The 24,527-nt window shown below is 39.6% G+C and overlaps 1 pseudogene; it reads left to right on the forward strand.

The window, feature by feature from the left end:
- LOC139437236 (olfactory receptor 2G2-like) overlaps positions 1-24,527 on the forward strand; it is a 101,521-nt pseudogene that overhangs the window by 75,505 nt on the left and 1,489 nt on the right.

The following is a 24,527-nucleotide window of genomic DNA, read 5'->3' on the forward strand; positions in this document are numbered from 1 at the left end:
TGTACTTTTTCTATCTTCTTATCTCTCAATTATACTAGCCATTTGATTTTAAATTTACCATCTTCGACATCCGTAATTCTTTCCTCTGCCTATTCAAATCTCCTGTTATTTGCTGAGAGTGTATTTTTGATTTCTTGGATTGGGCCATTCATCACCATCATATCTGTTATCTTTTGTGTGTGTTTACAATTTCTTCAGTATGCTCTCCAAGTGTTTTCTAAATATCTTTAATCTCTTTCTTCACTTCACTGAATTGGTCCATGATATTAGTGTGGACAGCTTTGAGTTCTGCTCCTTCTGCTCCAGTTTGATGTTCTGCTCCTCTTCCTGGTTTTTAATTTGTTTATTGGACTGGGCCAGGTCTTTGTAATTATTGGTATGGTCTGTAATTTTTTGTTGTTGTCTGCTCATTATTTTATCTTGATGGGTTTGTTCAGTTGATTAGCTTCTCTATGTAGTCTCTGGTATTATTTAGTTGCTGTTTTATGTGTGTGTGTGCTAAGTTTTCTCTTTAACACTTTGTTCTTCTTATTCTATTTCCTTGAAGTTTTCCAAGGTCCTTTGAAGGAAACAGATTAGGGCCAGGGAAAGTAAAAGATATAAGAAAAGAAAAAGTTTAACAGTAACATTGACAGTAAAGGTTAGCAGAAGAACCATATAGGACCTAGGAGGATGAATATTAAACTTGTGTAAGCAGTGTAGAGGTATAGGAATAAAAAACTGGAGCACCTATAATGAAATGGGAATCTTAATATGGAGAAGAATACAGTATGAATTAAAAAATTAAAAGGCCAGCATGATGAGGATAGAGGGAAAGAGAAAATAATGGAAAAAACAGAAAGTGTTGGGAAGCAGACTTGGCCCAGTGGTTAGAGCATCTGTCTACAATATGGGAGGTCTGCAGTTCAAACTCCAGGCCTCCTTGACCCATGTGGAGCTGGTCCATGTGCAGTGCTGATGCACACAAGGAGTGCCGTGCCATGCGGGGGTGTCCCCTGCATAGGGGAGCCCCCCATGCAAGAAGTGCACCCCATAAGGAGAGCCACCCAGGGTGAAAGAAAGTGCAGCCTGCCTAAGTATGGTGCCGCCCACACGGAGAGCTGACCCAAGAAGATGATGCAACAAAAAGAAACACAGATTCCCATGCTGCTGACAACAACAGAAGTGAACAAAGAAGGAGATGCCCCAAATAGACACAGAGATCAGACAACTGGGGTTGGGGGGGGGAAGGGGAGAGAAATTAAAAAAAAAAAACTCACTATAGAACAAGTGGAAAATAAAGAAAATTGTAAGAAAAGGTAAAATTAAAAACAAAACAAAACAAAAAACAGAAAGTGTTAATAAAAGATAAAAATCTAAAGTGTTAGAAATAAAAAGCCAGAAAAGTTGGGGGCTAAACAAACTGAGGTGGAATGTAAGAGCAACAACAGAAGGCAGAAGATAAAAAGATGTAGGAAGGAAAAGACATAGTGTTGGTAGCCAAAATCAGTACACACAGAAAAGAGGAAATGGAGGAAGAGGAAATACAGCAAACAAGAAACAAGCCGGCAGCACCTAATTTAAAAAGGAGGGGCGGGGGGTGAAGAGGAAGGAAGGACAAGAAAAGAAAAACAACAGACAAACCCACAAGCAAGAAGTCAACCAAACGCTAAGAAAAAACAGCCTTCCCCCTTAAGCCCATGTCGAGCTTGTCAGGCTACCGATGGTAATAAATTACCTTGTAGCCTTCTCACAGCAGATTTTGTGGCGGGTTTTAGTGAGTAAACTAAGTTAAATTATATAACAAAAAATAACCTTTTTTGCAATGAAAAATAAGAGACCCAAGGGAAGCTAATACAAGGATAATGCCTATGTTTTCCCTGTCCTAAAGTATCAGCTAGATGTTTAATATCCCAGTGGGTCACTACTCTAAGAGGAGCCAAAAATCAAACTAGAGACCTTGTATCCTCAAGTCTGAAACTTCTTTGCGATCTAAACTTTCTTGTTGGGTTCCTTATCTCTTCATAAAGAGTCCCTTTCCCTAGGGCAGGATTGACTCTTTACAATTGGATAAACTGCTGACTAGGAATCACATAGAATATTACATTTAAAAAAACATAAGAGGTTCCCATATATCCCACTCCCCATTTTTGTAAATTCTATTTTTTGAAGATACATACATCACAGAAAAGGTTATATTATAAAAAAACATAAGGGGTTCCTGTATACACCCACTCCCCCACCCCACTCCTCCCACACCAACAACCTCCCCGTCATTGTGGCACACTCATCGCACTCAGTGCACACATTTTGGAGCACTGCTGCACCACATGGATAATAAATAGTTTATCATGTTGTTCACACTCTCCCCCAGTACATTTAGTGGGTTATGGAAGGATATAAAATGTCCCAGCATCCATCTGGCCCTGCAATATCATTTAGGACAACTCCAAGTCCCAAAAATGCCCCCTCATCATGTCTCTTTTTCCCTCTCCCTGTCCTCAGCAACTACTGTGGCCACTTTCTCCATGTCAATGATACAATTTCTTATGTTACTAGTCACAATAGTTTCATAGTAGAATATCAGTAAGTCCTCTCTAAACCATATTTTATTCCTCCACTCTGTGGTCCATGGGATGGTGATGTCCACTCCACCTCTTGATCAAGAGGGGCTTAGATTGCACATGGATGGTGGATGCAATTCTCCTGCTTCCAGTTGTAGGCACTCTTGGTTCTTACGAGCAGTCTTCTCTCTTCCTCTGTTTGATTAAAATTGATTTAAAATTTAAATACAGTTAAATATATTGATCTTAACTGAGTGATGTCAAATATTTCTAACCTTTTATCACCCTCCTCTACAGTATCTAATTACCCTATCAAGATATGAATCATTTCCAATAATCTGGAAAAATAATCCCTATTTGCTTCAATCAATAACCACCTCCCAACATATTTTCCCTCATTCTCATTTTCTTTACTCATACATTCATTTTGCCACATCTTGAAATTCATAATAATGAAATAAATCGGAATTAACATTTTGGTGCCTGCATCCTTTGCTCACAATATTGTTTTGAGATTCATTCTTGTTGTTTGGTGTATCGGCAGTTCCCTCATTTTTTATCATTTACTCCTTTGAAATTGAATGACTGTATTACAAAATATTTATTTATGTTCCTCTTGGTGGATGACTGGGTCCTTCAAGTTTGTGCTATGAGCTAAAGATATTATGAGTATCCATTATATAAGGACATGTTTTCCTTTCCTCTGAGTGATAGAAAGGAAAGCTCAATCCCAAAAGGTCCTTCACATCCCACTAATTGCTTCATCAGCTGCTTTTCACACAGTTGGCTTCTCTGGACTTCTTGAAGTGCTCCCATCACTTATTCCTGGTTCATCACATTCTCCTTTTTCTTTTTATCATCTGGACTCTCTTGGCTTTGCACGTCTGTTTTTTAGAAGATATACATTATTTTTATATTCTTTTAGTAGTTATATATGAAAAGACATTTTTCATTGCCTTATCAAATCTAACATTAACATAATCTGTTATGCATTTCCAAGATGATACATCATTTTACTTAGAGAACTTTAAGGTTTACTGAAAAATCAAGCATGATTTTCCCAATATAATTCCCTATATACACACTGCTTCCCTACTATCAGTACTGTGCATGTGTGTGGGAACTTTGATGATTTGTTTAATTAAGTCTTTTGCCCATTTTTTAATTGGGTCATTTGTTGCTTTAGTGTTGAGTTGTAGAATCTATTTATAAATCATGGATAATAAACACTATCAGATTTGTGACATCCAAATACTTTCTCCCTTTAAACCAGCTGCCTTTTGCCCTTTCAGACCTTACCCCTACCTCATACCTTAAACAAAAATTAACTGAAAATGATCAAAGACCTAAAGAAAAGTGCCAGGGCCATTCAAATCACAGAAGGCAATGCCAGGAAGTATCTTTAGACCTTGGGCAGAGCAAACGTTTCTTATTTACAATGGAAGCACTTGCAATGGAAGAAAAATAAATAAATGGAAACTCCTCACAATCATATCATTTGTGCTTGAAAAGATTGGTCAAGAAAGCAGCCTACACAATGGAAGAAAATACTTGGAAACCATATACCTCATAAGGGCTTACTCTCCAAAATATATAAAGCAAAACCACAATTCAAGAAAGAAAACACAAACAAAATGGCAAAATGGGTGAAAAACTTAAGACATTTTTCCAAAGAGCAAGCACAAATGGCTTAAAATCACATGAAAAGATGCTTTCCACAAGTAGCTATTTGGGAAATGCAAGTCAAACCACAATGTGATATCATAACACACCTACTAGAATGGCCACTATAAAAAAAACAACAACCAGAAAACTGCAATTGTGGGAAAGGATGTGGAGAAGGAGGAACAGTCACTCACTGCTGGTAGCAATGGAAAATGGGGTAGCCACTGTGGAAGACAGTTTAGCATTTCCTAGGAAGCTAAGCATGGAATTGTTCTATGATCTGGCAACCACGCTACTAGGTTCATACCCAGAGGAACTGAAAGATGGAAGGTGAATAGACCTTTGCTCACCGATACTCCTCAGTGTCCATCCACCAATGAATGGATGAGTGAAATGCGATATATACATACAAAGGAATGGATGTAAGAAAGAAGGAAGACCTTATTCATGTCACATTATGGACTTTTTGAAATAATCCATGCACAGAAAGACAAATATATTATGATTTCACTAATATCCACTAATTATAAAGCTAACTCATAGGGTTATAATCTATAATATAGGTTACCCAGAGATGGAAGCAGTGTAAAAATGGGGAGCTGACACTTACTTTGTGAAGAATTTTTCATTATGTTAATTACAAATGTTTGGAAATGGGTAGAGGTGATGTAGCATATTATTGTGAGTATAATTTAATTGACAGTGGTCAATTATGTGAGTAAATGTGCTTAAAGGGGAAGTTTGGGATCATGTATGGTAATAGAAGGAAAGCTACAGGATAAAACGTGTATAGCACAATGAACCATCTAGTGGATGGTGACTATGGTTAACAGTAGAAATACAAGAAATGCACATTCTTACAAGTACTAACAATAGGGTGGAATATGGGGAACATGTAAGTAATGCCAACTAAGGGTACAACTGCCAGCACTGTTTCTCCTGGCACTCTGGCTCCCATGGGGAACACAGGCTTCCTTATCCCACTGCGCTATTACTTCTGAGGAGACACTGAGGATTGAACCTTTCATTCAAAAGTGGTGAACCTGGAATAACATTTACAACCTTGAAACCTCTTCATGAGGGATGAATGACTTAATACTAATAATAAGTCTAGCTTTGAATTTCTTCTCAGGATTCCCTTAATCCTCTCAGGCTAAGTTCCAGGCAGGCCATAGGAATCCATTCTGATTGGATGGGCTGAGAAATTCTAGCTTAAGTATTTTAGACCCCTGGGTTGGAGACTGGGGTGGAATAAGAAGGTATTCAATGTGAAATAGGGTAAAAATTCTCAGAATGACTTTCAGAAGCATGAAGATTTGGCAGGTTACCTCAACAGTGAGGATCACATGGTCCTGAGGTAGATCTCCAGAAATAAAAGCCCAATCCCAGGCAGAGAGAGTATGCCAGGTAATACTGTGGTTGGCATGAACTTTTATGAGCCAAAGGGCAAGCACAGCCCTTTCTTCCTATACCATGAATATGTGCAATGGATCAGGCCAATTCCTGAGCGCTCTTCAGGTCTTCATGACTAGCATCATTATATATGACTAGAATTATTCTCTTAGTGATGTCAGCTGTTTCCCAGGGAAAGGAGCTCCTTGCTGCTCCCTCAGCTTTCCATGGGGGTGTGTCATTTAAATGGAAAGCAAGAGTGAGAGATGGGTATGGGATGGGGAGTGTAGATTTTCTGATCTTGTTCAAGAGGGATTTCTTCCTGATACAGAACTCATACTGCAGCACTCTTGCATGGGAAAAAAAACTGTTCCATGTAAAGATATAACTTTTAAATTTTTATTCTTTATTCTTTTCAAATAGACTATTGAATTTTGTAAAATTATTTGTAAGAATACTGTTTACCTTCTTCCCAAGAAAGATGAAAATCTCATTTTATTTTTATTTTACATCAATTAAAATTTTTAGTAAATTTTACTTTTACTTATAACTTGGGTTTCTTGGCAATAAACTCTTGTAAGTTATGCTTTTTTCTTAAAAAAACTCATGACTGAACTGCACATATGTTCAACTTACAATTACATATGTAATACATATTATACAGATAACAACAATAAAAGAAAGTTTATACTTTTAAGATCAACACAAAATTGTAACATAAATATATGAACAGATTAATAATGAACATATATGAACCCATACGTAAGTCTCAAGTACATGAACAATCTTGTCAGTAATAGTATTTTCTTACATGTTGAGTTTCTGTAAAGCAAAAGTTCCATATTTCTGGGCTGTTCCTCAAGTTGAAATTGTGTGATTGAAGGAGGAATTGACAATGGAGGAAATCACTTGTGTGTCCAAGAGGTGAATAGAGAAACTCCAGCCCATGGAGGAAGTTCCATTGATCCACTGTCCTCAAAATCTCTCCGAAGGAAGAATTGGAGAGGGTCATTCCTGCCTGGTGGCCCTGCAGGTCTGAGGGGAGCAGAAGCTCAGTGCTGCTTTAAGACTGACCTAGACCCACTGCTGCAGGAGGGACCATCAGGGAGGGGAAGGGAATCCAAACACAGTGAGTGTGGAAAAGCACTTGGTGCTACGGTGGTCCTCAGGACCTCTTCTTGTGCCTTCAGTGTTTTCAGCAACTTCATCATCTCTTCTTCTTGTCTGGAACATCTGGATCTCTCTTCCTGTAGTTCTAGGACCACTGAAGTTAATTCCTCCATCAACACTGCTCTTGTTCCCTTAGCCTTTCTGTAGGTGTCAATAAGGCTGGGCATTTTTAAAGTCACTTTCTGTAGCCTAGCTTCCTCTAAAGATGGCTTAGTTTCTGCATACCTCCTGTTAGAAGCACTCATCTTATCAAGAAGTTGACATTTCTTGACAGTCAGTGTAGCTAGTGTGTCCTAAGCTGTTTTTCATGTTTTATGTAAAGTTGGCTTCTAAGAGACTGCTCAAGTCTGAACAGGACGAGACACCCCAGAATGCTGAAGAAGGATTGAAATGCCCCCAAGTCCCCCAGGAGGCTGAGGAATGTGAGGTATGGAGTAGTGCCATTGCGCTCCATCACCACCTCTCAAAGCTTCCCTAGGATCGTCCAAAAGACAAGGTCCACAGAGCAGTACAGGCCCTCCAGGGCACTGATGCCACCACAGGACTCTGCCCAGTAACCCTGTATCCACAACAACCCCAGAGAACTCCCCAACATTCTGCCTGGAACCCACAAGCAACTGACAGCCCTACTGCTCATCAGTGAGTGGTCAGCGGGGGAAAGATACTGAAAATAAAGTGTGCTTTTCTCCATTGTACTCTAATGAGCAGTCTTCTCTCTCTTGCTCATTTAAAAGTAATGTAAAATTTAAATGTAGTTAAATGATTTGTCATTAAATGAATGATGTCAAATTTTTCAAACCTTTCATCTCCTTCACCTACACCATCCACTTGCCCTATCAAGATAGGAATCATTTCCAATAATCTGGAAAATAATCCCTATACACACCAATCAATAACCACCTCCTCACATTTTCACTCTCATTCTTATTTTCTATCCATATACATTCATTTTGCTACATCGAGAAATTCATAAAAATGAAATAAATTGGAATTTACATTTTGGTGACTGCATCATTTGCTCAAAATAACTGTTCTGAGGTTCATTCTTCTTGTTTGGTGGATCAGTAGTTCCCTGTTTGTTTGTTTTTTATCACTGAATCCTTTGACATTGAATCACTATTATAAAATTCTTGTTCCTTTTGGTGTGGATATTTGGACCCTTCAAGTTTAGGGTATTATGACCTAGAGGTATTATAGGTATCCTTCATATAAGGACATGTTTTCCTTTCTGCTGGGTGATAGAAAAGGAAAGCTTACTCCCCAAAAGATCCTTCACATCCCACTAATTGCTACATCAGCTGCATTTGGCACAGTTGGTTCCTCTGAACTTCTTCAAGTGCTCCCCTCACTTATTTCTGTTTCACCACATTCTCCTTTTTCTTTTTATCATCTAGACTCTCTAGTCTTTCCATGTCTGTCTCCTCTGCTGGTTTGTGTTTTCTTCCAAAAATTCCTCAGCTTTAGTTTTGTTTCCCCCCAGGGCTCTGTACTTAGACCTCTTTCCTTCTCCAGAAATCAATTCACTTGCTGGTCATGTGATCTTGGCTTACGTTCCATCTCTCCTGGCATGAATACTAACCCTATTTATCTAACCCAATTTTCCACACAGTCCAGATTTACACAGAGTTGCATCCAGGACATCCCACTTCTGTGTGTAATGTGCCAAGGCCAAACTCTAGACTCCTCCCCCAAACTCCTCCTTCTTGGTCTCTCCCTTTTCCATAGTCAGCATTTCCCTCCTGATAAGTGTTCAGGCCAAAGCTTTGTGGCCTTTCTCGACTTCTGTCTTTCCATGTCACATCCATCCTTCACTTCCTGTGTTCGTCTGGCCCCTTCTACTTTGCCTCCTCTCTCTCTCATTAGAGCCTGCTTCATTGCTGACAGGATGACCATGGTTGCCTCCTACATATCCTACTTCTCCTGCCACAGCCCTTCAGTTCCTTAAGTTCATGAAAAAGAAGTGTATTTTTCTCTTCGCCATGTTTTATATAGATGGCTTAAGGACAAGTGTGCATTAAGTAAAATACATTATTCATGATGCTGAAGTAGTCTCTTATCCTTGTTGATAATTTTTCTTCTATTCCATCCCTTGCTGAGAGAGTCGTCCCAGAATCTACTATTGGGATTTGGGTTTGGCTCTTACTTGGCTCTTACATGTTGTAATTCTGTCAATTTGCAAAAGCTTGCAAATAGGTGCACTTCAATTGCAATTTGCTATTTTTTTTCTTGGAATTTAAACCTTGTAATGATATGGTAAGACCCTACAATTCAGTACTTTTTCCTTAATGATTGTGTATTTGATATTGCCATACTGACACAAGATTTACTTATATTTGTGTATATCTGTGATTATGTAAAATCCATATTTTACTGCCAAACATGCTGTTTATCTTTGATTTATTTCAGAATGTACCTGGGATTGAACATGGGAAGCAGGCACCCAACAACTTGTATTCCATCTGCTCCCCTTAGATGGGTTTTGTTTTTTTATATGTAGAATTATTTTTTTCATTTATATCTCTCCCTTTCCTGTTCCCCTGCCCCTATTGGTCTGTTCTCTGTGTCCATTCGCTATGTGTTCTTCTGTGTCTGCTTATATTCTTCTCAGCGGCACAGGGAATCTGTATCTCTTTTTGTTGTGTCATTTTTTTAAAAAAGATTTATTTATTTATATCTCTCCCATTTCCCCAAACCCCCCATCACCCTAGTTGTCTGTTTTCTGTGTCTATTTGCTACATCTTCTTCTTTGTCCGCATCTCTTATTGTCAAAGGCACAGGAATCTCTGTTTGTTTTTGTTGCAAAATCTTGTTATGTCAGCTCTCTGTGTGTGTGGTGCCATTCCTGGGCAGGCTGCACTTTCTGTCACATTGTGCGGCTGTCCTTATGGGGCACACTCCATGCCCATGGGGCCCCCGTACATGGGGACACCCCTGTGTGGCATGGCACTCCTTGCATGCATCAGTACTGTGCATGGACCAGCTCCACACGGGTCAAGGAGGCCCGGAGTTTGAACCATGGAACTCCCATGTGGTAGATGGATGCCCTATCCACTGGGCCAAGTCCACTTCCCTATTGTGTCATCTTACTCCATCAGCTCTCCATGTGTGTGGTGCCATTCCTGGGCAGGCTGTGCTTTTCTCTTTTCTCATGGAGCGTCTCTCTTACGGGGTGCACTCCTTAAGCATGGGGCTCCCCTATGAGGGGGAGACCCCTGCATGGCATGGCACTCCTTGGGGCATCAGACAGTTGGGCATGGGCCAGCTCTCCACATGGGTCAGGAGGGCCTGGGTTTTAAAACGAAATACAGCGAGTTCTTAAAATATCCTTTTGAAAATTTTGATTAGGTGGAACACTTATATGACTATAATTACTTTTCAAGTTTAAATTTAATCTTCCTTCCTTCATTATAATTTTCTTTATTCTCACTGTTATTATTATTATTTTTCTCCTGAATATCTTCTTTGGAATCATAGCTTTTATTCAATTTTATCTTTTCTCTTTATTTATTTTTACATTCTTTCAGTAGTTACATATGAAAGATGTTTTTCTTTGCCTGCTCAGATTTAAAGTTAACACAATTTGTTATCTATTTCCAGATAATTCATGGTTTTAACTAGAAAAGTTTTAAGGTTTACTGAAAAATCATTTAGGAAATAGAACACTCTAATGTAATCACCCACGTCCACTGCTTCCCTATTATCAACACTGTGCATGTGTGGGAACTTTGATCATTTTTCAAACAACTCTGTTGCTCATTTTTTAATTGTGTCATTTGTTGTTTAAGTGTTAAGTTGTAGAATCTCTTTATAAATCATGGATATTAAGTCCTGTTCACATCTGTGATTTCCAAGTATTTCCTCCCAATAACCAGGTGCCTTTCCACCATTTCAGACCTTGCCCCTACCTCACACCTTAAACAAAAATTAACCAGAAATGATCAATGATATAAAGATAAGAACCAGGACCATAAAAATCATAGAAAAAAATGTGGGGACGAATCTTCAGTCATTGCACCGGGCAACGTTTTTCAGACTTTACACTCACACATTTACAATGAAAGAAAAAGAGATAAATGGAACCTCCTTACAATAAAATCACTTCTGCCACAGGGCCTGGTCAAGAAAGCAGCCTACACAATGGATCAAAAGTGCTTTCCACCACTAGCCTATTAGAGAAATGCAAATCAAAAGCACAATGAGATTTCATATCACACCTACTAGAATGGGCAGTATAAAAAACAACCAGAAAACTTGGAATTGTTGGGAAGGATGTGGAGGAAGACAAACAGTCATACACTGCTTGTGCAATGTAAAATGGGGTAGCCACTATGGAAGACACCTTAGCAATTGCTCAGGAAGCTAAGGATAGATTTGTTATGTGGTCGAGCAATCATGCTCCTAGGTTCTTAATCAGAGGAACTGTAAGATGGGACATGAGCAGACATTTGCTCACCGATGTCCATAGTGGCTTTATTCACAGTTACCAAAGGATGGAGACAAGTGTCCATCAACCAATGAATGGATAAACAAAAGGTGATATACATATATATATATATATAGGAATGCAATTTGGATGTAAGAAAAAATGAAGACCATATTCATGTCACATTATGGAGTTTCTTTTGTGTAAGCTAGGCACAAAAAGATATGATTGCACTCATATCAAGTAATTACAAAACACTAGCTCATAAGGTTATGATCTACACTTATATATAGGTTACTCAGAGATGGAAGGAGTGTAAAAATGGGGAATTAACACTTAATTGTGCAGAATTTTTCATCAGGTTAATTGCAAATCTTTGGAAATGGATAGAGGTGATGGGAGCACTTTATCGTGAATGTTATTGACAGCACTGAATTACACATGAACATGTGTTTAAAGGGGAAGATTTTGGTCATGTGTATCACTGGAAGGAAAGGTAGAGGGTAGAACATGGGTATAACACAGTGAACCATGTGTGGAGGATGACTGTGGTTAAAAGTACAAATATAAGAGTGTTCCTTCAGGAAATATAGTGAATGCATATCACTATTACAGGTACTAAAAATAGGGTAGAATAAGGGGAAATATAACTAATGAAAACTGCAGGCTTTACTTAGCAGTAATATTTTAATATTGTTCCTCCATCGCACTAGAGGTAGCACACCAATGCAAAGTGTCAACAAGAGGGGCCGATGTGGGAAATTTGTACTTTTCATGAATTTATATAAACCTACAACTCCTCTAATTAGAAAATCATCACAATAAAAACCATTTTCCTATATGAAGAAAACCAGACACAAAGTACTACAAATGGTAGAGGTCTTTTTTGTTTAAAATGTAATTAAACACACAGAGTTTCTTAGACAGGTGTATACCTCTAGTAGCTAAGTGTGAGTAAGCAACCAGGAACACTAGATATTTGAGGAGATTTGTAGTAGGAAACATAGAGATCAAACATGCATACTAAAAAAGGGAGTGATGAAAAGAGAAAAACTCATATAGGACTTTAGGAAAAAATATTATGGCCATCAGGGAGATAAGGGAATATTGGTTATAAATGAAAGGATATGCATATGTAACTTCATATGTGTGTATTTGTATGTACATATACATGTCTGTGTCCATATGCATGTAGTGGTTACTGCATGCACCATTACATAGACAACCTCACAGCCTTTGCCATTCATGACATGGTTTTCCTGAAAACTAGCAGAAGGGGGAGCCCCAGTACTCACCTCTGCAGGATTGACTGCAGGAACAGCATATTTTCTCATCCCTAGAAAGGGCAGCATGTACCCAACTATGACAGTTTGAAGCTATCTGTGGATCTCAGACCAGGTCATGTCCACGGAGGCAATCCCTAAATATAATGTAAATGAGAACAAATAAAAGAAAATTTACACTTATAAAAGGAATAAAATTTTAAATTATAAATATAAGGTTAATAAACATGCAAATGATCCTATATAAACAGTGAGCTAAGTCCCTTGAATAGTTTCTTTTTTTTAAAGATTTATTTATTTATTTAATTCCCGCCCCCTCCCCTCCCCTCCCCTCCCCTCCCCTCCCCTCCGTTGTCTGTTCTCTGTGTCTATTTGCTGTGTCTTGTTTCTTTGTTCGCTTCTGTTGTAATCAGTGGCAAGGGAAGTGTGGGCGGCGCCATTCCTGGGGAGGCTGCACTTTCTTTTGCGCTGGGCGGTTCTCCTTACGTTGTGCACTCCTTGCGCGTGGGGCTCCCCTACACAGGAGGCATGGCGCGGCACTCCTTGCACGCATCAGCACTGCGCATGGGCCAGCTCCACACGGGTCAAGGAGGCCCGGGGGTTTGAACCGCGGACCTACCATGTGGTAGAAGGATGCCCTAACCACTGGGCCAAGTCCGTTTCCCTAGTTTCTTAATTATATTAACCATCTCATCAGTCGTACTAGGTCCTTTCATGTTGAGATTTCATAATGAGAAAGTGACATATTTCTGGTGTGTTCCTCAAGTTCAAACTATGTGTGCTTGAGGGAGGAATTGACCAAGGAGGAAATCACGTGTGTGTCCAGGAGGTGAAGGTAGAAGATCTCCAGCCCATGGGAGAAGTTCTGTTGATCCACTGGCCTCAAAGACTCTCAGATAGAATTGGAGAGGATCATTCCTGCCTGGTGGCTCTGCAAGCCTGAGTGGAACAGAAGCTCAGTGCTGCTTAAAGAATGACCAGGCCCACTGCTGAAGGAGGAACCATCAGGGAGTGGAAGGGATTCTAAACACATTTAATTTGGAAAAGTGCCTGGTGCTCTGGTGGTTCTCATGACCTCTTCTTGAGACTCCAGTGTTTTCAGCATATTCTTCAACTCTTCTTCTTGTTTGGAACATCTGGATCTCTCTGCCTGTAGTTCTAGGACCACAGAAGTTAATTCCTCCATCAACATTGCTGTTGTTCCCTTAGCCTTTCTGTAGGTGTCAATAAGGTTGAGCATTTTTAAAGTCACTTTCTAAGGAAGGACACATGGCTCAACTGATAGAGCGTCCACCTACCACATGGAAGGTCCAGGGTTCAATATCCAGCACTTCCTGGTCCATGTGGTGAGCTGGTCCATGTGCAGTGCTGCCGTGCACAAGAAATGCCCTGCCACACAAGGGTTCCCCCACTTAGTGGTGCCCTGCATGCAAGGAGTGTGCCCTGCAAGGAGAGCTCCCCCACGTGAAATAAGCACAGACCGCCCAGGAGCGGCACCACACACATGCAGAGCTGACCCAGCAAGATAATGGAAAAAAAGAGACACAGTTTCCAGGTGCTGCCTGTCAAGAATGCAAGTGGACACAGGAGAACATGCAGCAAATGGACACAGAAAGCAGGCAAATGGGGGGTGGGGGAGAGAAAGAAATAAAATACATCTTTTAAAAAATAAATAAATAAAGTCGCTTAGTCTAGCCTAGCATCCCCTAAAGATCACTTACTCTCTGCTTACCTCTTGTGAGCAGCACTCATCTTATCAAGAAGTTGACTTTGCTTGTCAGTCAGTGTAGCTAGTGTGTCTGCCTGCAAGCTGCTCTTCATGTCTTATAAAAAGTTGGCTTATAACAGACTGCACAAGTCTGAACTAAAGTATGAAACAAAACAGAATGCTGGTGAATATTGACACATGCCTCAGTTCCCCCTGGAGGCTGTGGAATGTGAGGTCTGGACTAATGTCATTGTGCTCCTTCCCCACCTCTCACAGATTCCCAAGGACCATTCAAAAGACACTTTCTGTTCATGGGGATGGACATTATCCATCATCATCTCCTGGCTAGTTGTCCTGGGTGAGTCCAATGAATTGGAGAGTAGGTGTTGCAGTGCTTCTGTAATTCAGGGCTCAACTGACACATGGATGGGCCAAAGGTTTAAGTCTCTTGGACATATATTTATCAAGTATAGTGCTAAATATAGGTTCAAGTAAAGGGGCAGAAGAGCCATGTGTAGAGATCCCATAAATGAGTGTAACTCTATCTATTCTTATGAATATTTTTCTCTCTATCTCTCTGGTTTTTAAAATTGATGTAAAAATTTTAAATAGTGAAATGCACAGATCTTAACTGCATGCTTTGTCATATTTTTAAAAGTGTCATCCCCTGTTTATACAGTACTAATGACCCTATCAAGGTATGAATCATTTCCATTTATCTGGAAAATAATCCCTATGCCCTTCACTCATTACATACCCCCCAACATATTCACCCATGTTCTGATTTTCTGTTATCATAAATCAGGTTTGCCACATCTTCAGAGTCATAAAAATGAAATAAATTGGAATTTACATTTTGGCACATGCATCTTTTGCCCAAAACATTGTTTCAGAATCATTCATGTTTGGTAGATCAGCAGTTCTCTCATTTTTTATCATTGTGTCCTTTGACTTTGAATGACTACATTACAAAAGGTTTACTCATGTTCCTCTTGGTGGATATTTTGGTCCTTCGAGTTTGGGATATTATGACCATCCATGTATGTGTCCTTTATATCTGGACATGCTTTTTTTTTCTCCTGGGTGATAGAAGGAAAGCTTAATCCCAAAAGATCCTTCACATCTTAACTAATCGCTTCCCTATTATCAACACTTTGTATGTGTGTAGGATCATTATTAAGTTGGTTAAATTAAGTCTTTTACCCATTTTTAACTTGGGTAATTTGTCATTTTAGTGTGGAGCTGTAGAATCTCTTTATATATCATGGATATTAAACCTTTATTGGATATGTGATTTCCAAAATTTTTTCCCTTCAGTCAGTTTCTTTCTCACCTTCTTACTAATCTTACCCCTATCTAACACCTTAAACAAAAATTAATTGAAAATGAGCAAAGACCTGAAGATATGAACCAGGACCATAAAACTCACAGAAGAAAACGTGGGGAAGGGTCTTCCGATATTGTGCTGGGCAACTGTTTCTTAAACTTACATTCAAAGCACAGGCAATGAAAGAAAAAAAGATAAAGAGAACCTCCTCATAAGCAAGTCATTTGTGCTTAAGAGGACCTGGTCAATAAAGCAGCCAGCGCAATGGAAGAAAATATTTGGAAGTTGAACGAAAATGAGAACAAAACATATCAAAACCTGTGGGACAACACAAAGGCACTGCTAAGAGAGAAATTTATAGCCTGCAATGCTTATATTAAAAAAGAAGAAATAAGGAAGCAGTTATAGCTCAAGTGGTTGTGCACCTGCTTCCCAACTATGGGGTGCAGGCATCAATCTCCAGCTCTGGTACCTAAAAACAAACAAACAAACAAAAAATCAGAGCTAAAATTGAACTAACTGCACATCTGGAGGAACTAGAAAAAGAACAGCAACCTAATCCTAAACCAAGCTGAAGAAAATAAATAGTAAAGATCAGAGCGGAAATAAATGAAATCAAGAACAAAAAAACCCATAGGGAATGGGAAGCAGCTGTGGTTCAATCAGTTGGGCTCCCATCTACCATATGGGAGGCCCTGGGTTCGCATCCTGGGGCCTCCTTATGAAGGCAGGCTCCCCCGTACTCTGTGGTGAGCCACCAGCCCTGGCATCGTGGAGTGCTGTCAGCCTGCAAGCACAGTGGAGTGCTGCTGCCCACAAGTGCCATGGAGACCTGACACAGCAAGGTGACACAACATAAAAGGGAGACAAGAAACAAACAAACAAACAAACACAGAAGAGCACACAGTGAATGGACACAGACACCAGAAAACAGGCAAGCCACAAAGGGGGGGGGGTGGAGGAAATAAATAAAAAATAAATACAGACACAGAAGACCACACAGTGAATGGACACAGAGAGCAGACAGCAAGCAACTGTAAGGGGGGATATGGAATGAATGAATGAATGAATGAATGAATGAATGAATGCAATAGGGAGAATCAACAAAAAGAAAAATGAAAAGTTGGTTCTTTGAGAAGTCCAACAAATTTGACAAATCCTTAGGGAGAGCAATAATCAAAAAAGATGCAAATATATAAAATCAGAAATGAGAAGGACACATTACCGTAGACCCTGCAGAAATGAGAGACCAAAAAAGGATGCTATGAACTACCATGTGCAAAAAATGAGACAATGTAGATGAGATGGGCAAATTCCTAGAAAACACAAAACACTAGGGGCTCTGAACAAGGGTTCGACACTCCCGCAAGGGTCCGTGGGAGGATTACAGGGGCTCAATAAGCTTGAAGGAATTTTGAATAATCCTAAATTTTTTTTTAATTTAATTTTATTTTTTAAAAATATTTATTTATTATTATTATTTTTAATTACATTAAAAAAAATATATGAGGTCCCATTCAACCCCACCGCCCCCGCCCCCCACTCCCCCCCAGCAACACTCTCTCCCATCATCGTGATACATCCATTGCACCTGGTAAGTTCATCGCTGAGCATCACTGCACCCCATAGTCAATGGTCTACATCATAGCCCAGACTCTCTCACGTTCCATCCAGTGGGCCCTGGGGGGATCTACAGTGTCCCGTAATTGTCCGTGAAGCACTATCCAGGACAATTCCACGTCCCGAAAACGCCTCCACATCTCATCTCTTCCTCCCGTTCCCCACACCCAGCAGCCCCCATGGCTACCGTTCCCACACCCATTCCACATTTTCTCTGTGGACATTGGAATAATCCTAAATTTTAATTAATTTTTATTTTTATTTTTTAAAGAGTTATTTATTTATTTATTTATTTCTCTCCCCTCCTCCCCATCCCAGTTTTCTGTTCTCTGTGTCTATTTGCTGCATCTTCTTTGTCCGCTTCTGCTCTCGTCAGCGGCACGGGAATCTGTGTTTCTTTTTCCTTGCATCATCTTGTTGTGTCAGCTCTCCGTGTGTGTGGCACCATTCCTGGGCAGGCTGCACTTTCTTTCATGCTTGGTGGCTCTCCTTATGGGGTACACTCCTTGCGCATGGAGCTCCCCTATGCGGGGGACCCCCTGCATGGCAGGGCACTCCTTCCATGCATCAGCACTGCACATGGGCCTGCTCCACATGGGTCAAGGAGGCCTGGGGTTTGACCAACGGACCTCCCATGTGGTAGACGGATGCCCTAACCACTGGGCCAAGTCCACTGCCCTAAATTTTAATTTAAAGACATGCCCATGTTAAGTGTCAAAAACTCTGCTGCTACATTCTGAGATTCATGGTTTTCACCTGACTGGCAAAGGGGTCTGTGGAACAGAAAAGATAAGAACCCCTGACCTCCACTGACTCTAGAGGAAATAGGAGATCTCAACAAACCAATCACAAGTAAAAAGATTGAAACAGTCATCAAAAACCTCCCAAAGGGATGTGGATTTGGCTCAACTGATACAGCATCTGCCTACCACATGGGAGGCCAAGGGTTCAAACCCAGGGCCTCCTGACCCATGTGGTGAGCTGACCCACATGCAGTGCTGATGTGTGCAAGGAGTGCCATGCCACACAGGGTGTCCCCAGCATAGGGGAGCTCCACTCACAAGGAGTACACCCATCATGAGAGCCGCCTGTACAGAAAAGTACAGCCTGCCCAGGAGTGGTGTTGCACACATGGAGAGCTGGCGCAACAAGATGCCACAACAAAAAGAGACTCAGATTCCTGGTGCTGCTGACAAGAATAGAAGCAGACACAGAAGAATACACAGCGAATGGACTCAGAGACCAGACAACTGGGGGGGAGGGGTGGGAAATAAATAATAAATCTTAAAAAAAAAAAAAAACCTCCCAAAGATGAAATGTTCATGATCAGATGTCTTCACAGGTGAATTCTTCCAGTCATTCAAAGATGATCTAATACCAAACTTGCTCAAGCTTTCCAAAAAAATTGAACAGGAAAGAATGCTACCAAACTGATTCTATGAAGCCAACATCACCCGAATATCAAAAACAGATAAAGATACCACAAAAAAGAAAATTATAGTCCAATACTCTAATAAATATAAGTACAAAAGTCTTCAACGAAATACTTGCAGACCAAATAAAAAATCACATTAAGAGAATTATCACCACAAGCAAGTTGGTTTTATCCCAGGTATGCAAGGATGGTTCAGCACAAGAAAATCAATTAATGTAATAAACCACATTGATAAACTGAAGAGGAAAAATCACATGATCGTCTCAAGTGATGCAGAAAAGGCATTTGTCAAAATACAGCACCTTTTCTTGATAAAAACTCCCAAAAGATAAGAATAGAAAGAAGCTTTCCCAATGTGGTAAAATGCATATAAGAAAACCCTACAGCTAGCATGGTACTCAATGGTGAAAGGTAGAATGTTATGGGAAACTGACTTACCTATTTGTTGCTTCCTCTTATTATAGATGATGTTGCACTTTCTTCCTGTTATTGTAAGTGTTACCTTATTGTAGATGTTGCAGATGCTTCCTATTGTGAGCTGATTGCAGCAGTAGAAAGCTTTCCTGCTGAGATCAGGAACAAGACAAGGATGCCCACTGTCACTATTGTTATTCAATATTGTACTAGAAATTCAAGCTAGAACAATTAGGCTAGATAGAGAAATAAAAGGCATCCAAATAAGTAAGGAAGAAGTAAAACTTCCACTATTCACTGAGGATATGATTGTATACCTAGAATCTCCTGAAAAATCCATAACAAAGCTACTAGACCTAATAGACAAGTTCGGCAAAGTGTCAGGATACAAGATTAACATGCAAAAATGAATAGCGCTTCTATACATTACTGGTGTGCAATCTGAGAAGGAAATCCGGAAAAAAAATCCATTTATAATAGTAACTAAAATAAAAATTTAGGAATAAAATTAAGCACAGATATAAAGGGCCCATATTCAGTAAACTCCAACACATTGCTGAAAGAAACCAAAGAAGGCTTAAATCAATGGACAACCTTTGCTCCTGGACTGGAAGGCTAAATATCATTAAGATGTCAATTCTACCCAAACAGATTTACATATTCAGTGCAATCCCAATAAAAGTTTTTTTTTTTTTTGCAGAGATGGAAAAACCAATTATCACATTTGTTTGGAAGGGAAAGTGTCCCTGAATAGATAAAAAATGACTTGAAAAAAGAACAAAGTTGGAGGACTCTCACTTTTGGACTTTAAAGGATATTACCAAGGGAAGCAGATTTGGCTCAACTGATAGAGTGTTCACCTACCATATGGGAGGTCCAGTGTTCAAACCCAGGGCCTCCTGACCCATGTAGTGAGCTGGCCCACATGCAGTGCTGCCGTGCTTAAAGAGTGCTGGGTCATGCAGGGGTATGCCCCATGAAGGGAAGTCCCACATGCAAGGAGTGCACCCCCTAAGGAAAGCTGCCGCACATGAACAAAAAGCACAGTCCACCCAGGAGTGACACAGCACACACGGAGAGCTGATGCAGCAAGATGACACAATGAAAAGAGACACAGATTCCCAGTGGCCGCTCACAAGAATGCAAGTGGACACAGAATAACACACAGCAAATGACACAGAGAACAGGAAATGGGAAAAATAATTAAATAAATAGACCTTTTTTAAAAATAGAAAAATAAAGGATAATCCTGAGCTGGTGGTAAAAACAGCATGGTACTGGCATAAAGACAGATTAACCAAAGGAAGCAAATTAAGAATTCAGAAATAGACCCTCACATCTATAGTCAAGTATTTTTGACAAGCCTGTCAAGCCTTTCCAGCTAGGCCAGAACAGTCTACTCCCTTGGTGCAGGGAGAACTGGATATCCACAGCCAAAAGAAAGAGGACGCTTTTCTCACACCTTACACAAAAATTAATTCAAAATGGGTCAAGACCTAATATAAAAGAGACAACCATAAAAATGCTAATAGAAAATGTAGGAAAACATCTTTGACATCTTGTGACCAGTGGTAGTTCTTAAACTTTACACCCAAAGCACAAGCAACAAAAGATAAAATAGATAAATGAGACTGCCTCAAAGTTAAACACTTTTGCACTTCAAAGGACCTTGTCAAAAGGGTCCTTTCCATTTCCCCCTTACATTAGGTCAAACAGCATTTTAAACTCCTGTTATTATATGTAGACAGGGATATTCTGCTGGTCCATGTTGAACCTTTAATTCAAGGTCATTTTCTAGATATGTCATCAACTGGTACTTGGTAGTGATCCCTCGGTGCCAGGGAAGCTCATCCCTGGTTGTCATGTCCTATGCTGGGGGGAAGCCATTGCATTTACATGCTGAGCTTGGCTTTGAGACTGGCCACATTTGAGTAACACAGAGGCTGTCAGGAGGGAACTCTTAGGCACAGTGCTGCTCTAGGCCTTGTTCTTATTTCAGGTGTATAAGCTCACAAGCATAATCATTAGTATCAGGGGCTCACTGTTGGACCCTCATTCCTTCCTGGTCCTTACCGTTGCCCCTGGGGGACTGCCGCTGTTCCCCTAGGGACCATGACAGAGCCCCCTTTAATCCATTTTGAGCTAATGTTTATATAACATATGAGATAGGGGTCCTCTTTCCTTCTTTTGCTTATGGATATCCCATTCTCCCAGCACTATTTGTTGGCTGGACTGTTCTACTCAAGCTGGGTGGGTTTAACCAGCTAGTTAAAAATCATTTGACCCTAGATGTGAACATCTGTTTCTGAATCATCAATTCTGTTCCTTTGGTCTGTGTGTCTGTCTTTATGCCAGTACCATGCTGTTTTTACCACTGTAGCTAGGTAATGTGATTTAAAGTCCAGAAGTGAGAGTCCTCCAACTTTGTTTCTCCTTTTTAAAATGTCTCTGGCTATTCAGGACCCCTTAACCTTCCAAATAAATTTGATAATTATGTTTTCCATTTATTTAAAAAGTGATGGTGGAATTTTTGTCATGATTCCATTGAATCTGTATATCAATTTGAGTAGAACAAGTTTTCTATTTAAAAAATTGACATCTTAATGATATTAAGTCTTCTAATCTGTGACATTGGAATGTTCTTCTAATTATTTTGTTTTGTTTTTATTTTTTTAACCAATGAGTTGCTTTACATCTTTGGTTAAGTTTATTCCTAAATATTCGGGGTTTTTCTGTCATATATTATTTTTATCACTCCCTTGACACTTTTAATTACATTTACTGACATAATCTTCATTTTTGACTCTCTTCCAAGTCTCTCTGTCCTGCCTTTTCTTTTCAGGCTATCACACACCCTGTAGTATTTCTTGCAAAGCTGGTCTCTTGTTTACAAACTCTTCAATTTCTGTTTATTTGTGAATATTCTAAACTAGTCCTCATTTTTGAAAAACAGTAATGCTGGATATTAGATTCTTGGCTGGAAGTTTTTCTCTTGCTGTATCTTTAATATATCAGGCCAGTGCCTTCTTACCTCCATGGTTTCTGTTGAGAAATCAGCATTTAAACTTACTGAGTATCCCTTATGTTATGCATTGCTTTTCTCTTGCTGTTCTGAGAAGCCCTTCTTTGTCTTTGGTATTTAAAATTCTGATTAGTATGTGTCTCAGAGTTGGTCTATTCAGATTTATTCAGATGGAAGTACATTGTGCTTCTTGGACATGGATACCTATGTCCTTCAATAGGTTTGGGATATTTTCTACCACTATTTCTTCAAATATCCTTCTTCCCCTTTTCCCTTCTCTTTTCCTTATGGGACACCCATGATATGGAAGGTTTCATGTCTCATTGTTGTTTAGTTTCCTGAGAACTTGTTCTATTTTTTTCCATTCTTTTCTTTACCTGTTCTTTTGTATGTTCACTTTCAGAGGCCATTTCTTCAAGCTCAACAATCCTTTATTCTGCCTCATCAAATCTGCTATTATATGATTCTAGTGTATTTTTAATTTCATTTATTCCCATAAGATCTGCTATTTTTCTATGTAAGCTTTCAAATTTTTCTTTGTGCTCATTCAATATCTTCTTAATATCCTTAATCTCTTTAGCCATCTCATTGAATTTATTAAGGAGATTTGTTTGAACATCTATGATTAGTTGTCTGAACTACTTTATGTCATCTGGAAGCTTATCTTGATCCTTTAACTGAGCCATATTTTCCTGTTTATTGGTGTGAATTATAATTTTTTGTTGGTGTCTTCAAATCTGGCTTAATAAATGCATTTATTCTGGGTGCAGTTTCTCTCTTTAGTTTAGAGCTTCTTGCCCTTTCTCCCTTGCTTGTTGTGTAGTAGGTGCCAAGAATATAGTTGGTGCTGTTAAGCTGTAGAAGCTCATTCTTCCCTCATTGCCCCAGGGACCAATGAAGCTTCTCCCAACTTTCTCCTTTGTCAGGGGTAGCAACAGAACCACAGCTGTGTGTTGTAAACCAAGTCATGCAGGCCTAGACTATAGTTGCATAAGAGACTGATGAAGCTTCATGCCCCTTTCTCCCCTGCCTGAGGTGTGGATGGAGCTTTAGGTGTGGGCAGCAACCTATGCTGTGTAGGTCTAAAATCACCACAGTTGCCCAGGTGGAAGGTAGATTTCCAACTCTGTCCAGCCAAATATACCTGCAATTAACAGGAGAGGCTGGCACAGGTGCCCCCAGCTCCCTCCCTGCTGGAGGTGGGGCTGGGGCTTAGGCTAGTGCTGCAATCTGATCTGGATGGAAAGACTTTCCTTGCCAGCACTATGATTTTCAGTGCACTCTGCTTCCCCTCATGGCAGGGATGGAGTCTGGCCTCTTTCTGACTTGGACATGTTCCAACTTTTCCTGTTCTTAGGGTTATACTTTAGCCTGCCAAATTTACTAATCAGTAGCTGAAGTTGGTACCCAACTGTCTCTTCCTCCCCTGTTTTTGGGAAGTGGAGCTTCCAATTCTAGCCACAGATTAGCTCCTAAGGTGGCTTGTACTGTCAGTGGAAGATTGTCACCTCCAGGACATGGAGTATTCTACTCACGAATCTTCTCTGCAGATAGGTAGTCACCTCTTTCCATTCTTTCAAGGATATTGGAGGATGCTTTTCTGGTCCCCTGGAGCTCCCAAACTAGAGCTTCAGAAATCTCTGGGTGATTACTAACTGTCCTGTTGCATGAGCTGACTCTAGGCTCCTTACTTTCCTGTCATCTTGCTGGTTGTCTATCCATTTATTTTTTCAGCATCTTTTCTGGATTGAAGTGGTTTCTGTTTTAAATTTTACTTCACTGTTTAGACACATATTTAAAAAGAAAATTCAAACAAAACCACATCCTCTTATAAAGACTTTACTTCTCTTTTACTTAATGAATAATATACAAGTAAGGTTTACTGACATTTAAGGTCTTTGAAAGATTGACTCAAACTTACCTTTAATTACCATATCCCGTTATTTGATTTAGTCAATACATACAATAATGTCCCCCCAAATTTATTTATTTGTGTTTTAAATCTTGTTTATTAGAGAATTTGTGAGTTTACAGAACAACCACACACAAAATACAGGGTTCCTATACACCACTCTGCAACCAATGCCTTTCATTGGTGTGGAATTTTTTTACAATTGATAACAGGATATTTTTAAAATTTTACTATTAACTAGAGCCCATTGCTTAACATAGCAGTCACTGTGTAGTATAGGTCCATGGATTTTTAAAATTTTTTTCTGTTACCAGATATACATTCTAGCATTTCCCCTTTTAATCACCATCAGATATGTATTTCAGTGGTGTTAGTTGCATTCACAGTGTTGTGCTACCATCAGCACCATCCATTACCAAAACCTTTCCATCATTCCAAATAGAAACCCTTAAACTTTGTACATTCAAACTTTATAATAACTATGACCTTTTCTTTTGTCTCAAAGTAGTTGGAAAACCTATGGCCAATAGACTGTGTTCATGGGATAATCAAAGAAATCACACACCAGTATTTTCTAGTTTGACCTTTTTCTTCATGTATTTCCAAGGTTTGA

The sequence above is a fragment of the Dasypus novemcinctus genome, chromosome 21, assembly GCF_030445035.2.
Source record: "Dasypus novemcinctus isolate mDasNov1 chromosome 21, mDasNov1.1.hap2, whole genome shotgun sequence".
NCBI lineage: Eukaryota > Metazoa > Chordata > Mammalia > Cingulata > Dasypodidae > Dasypus > Dasypus novemcinctus.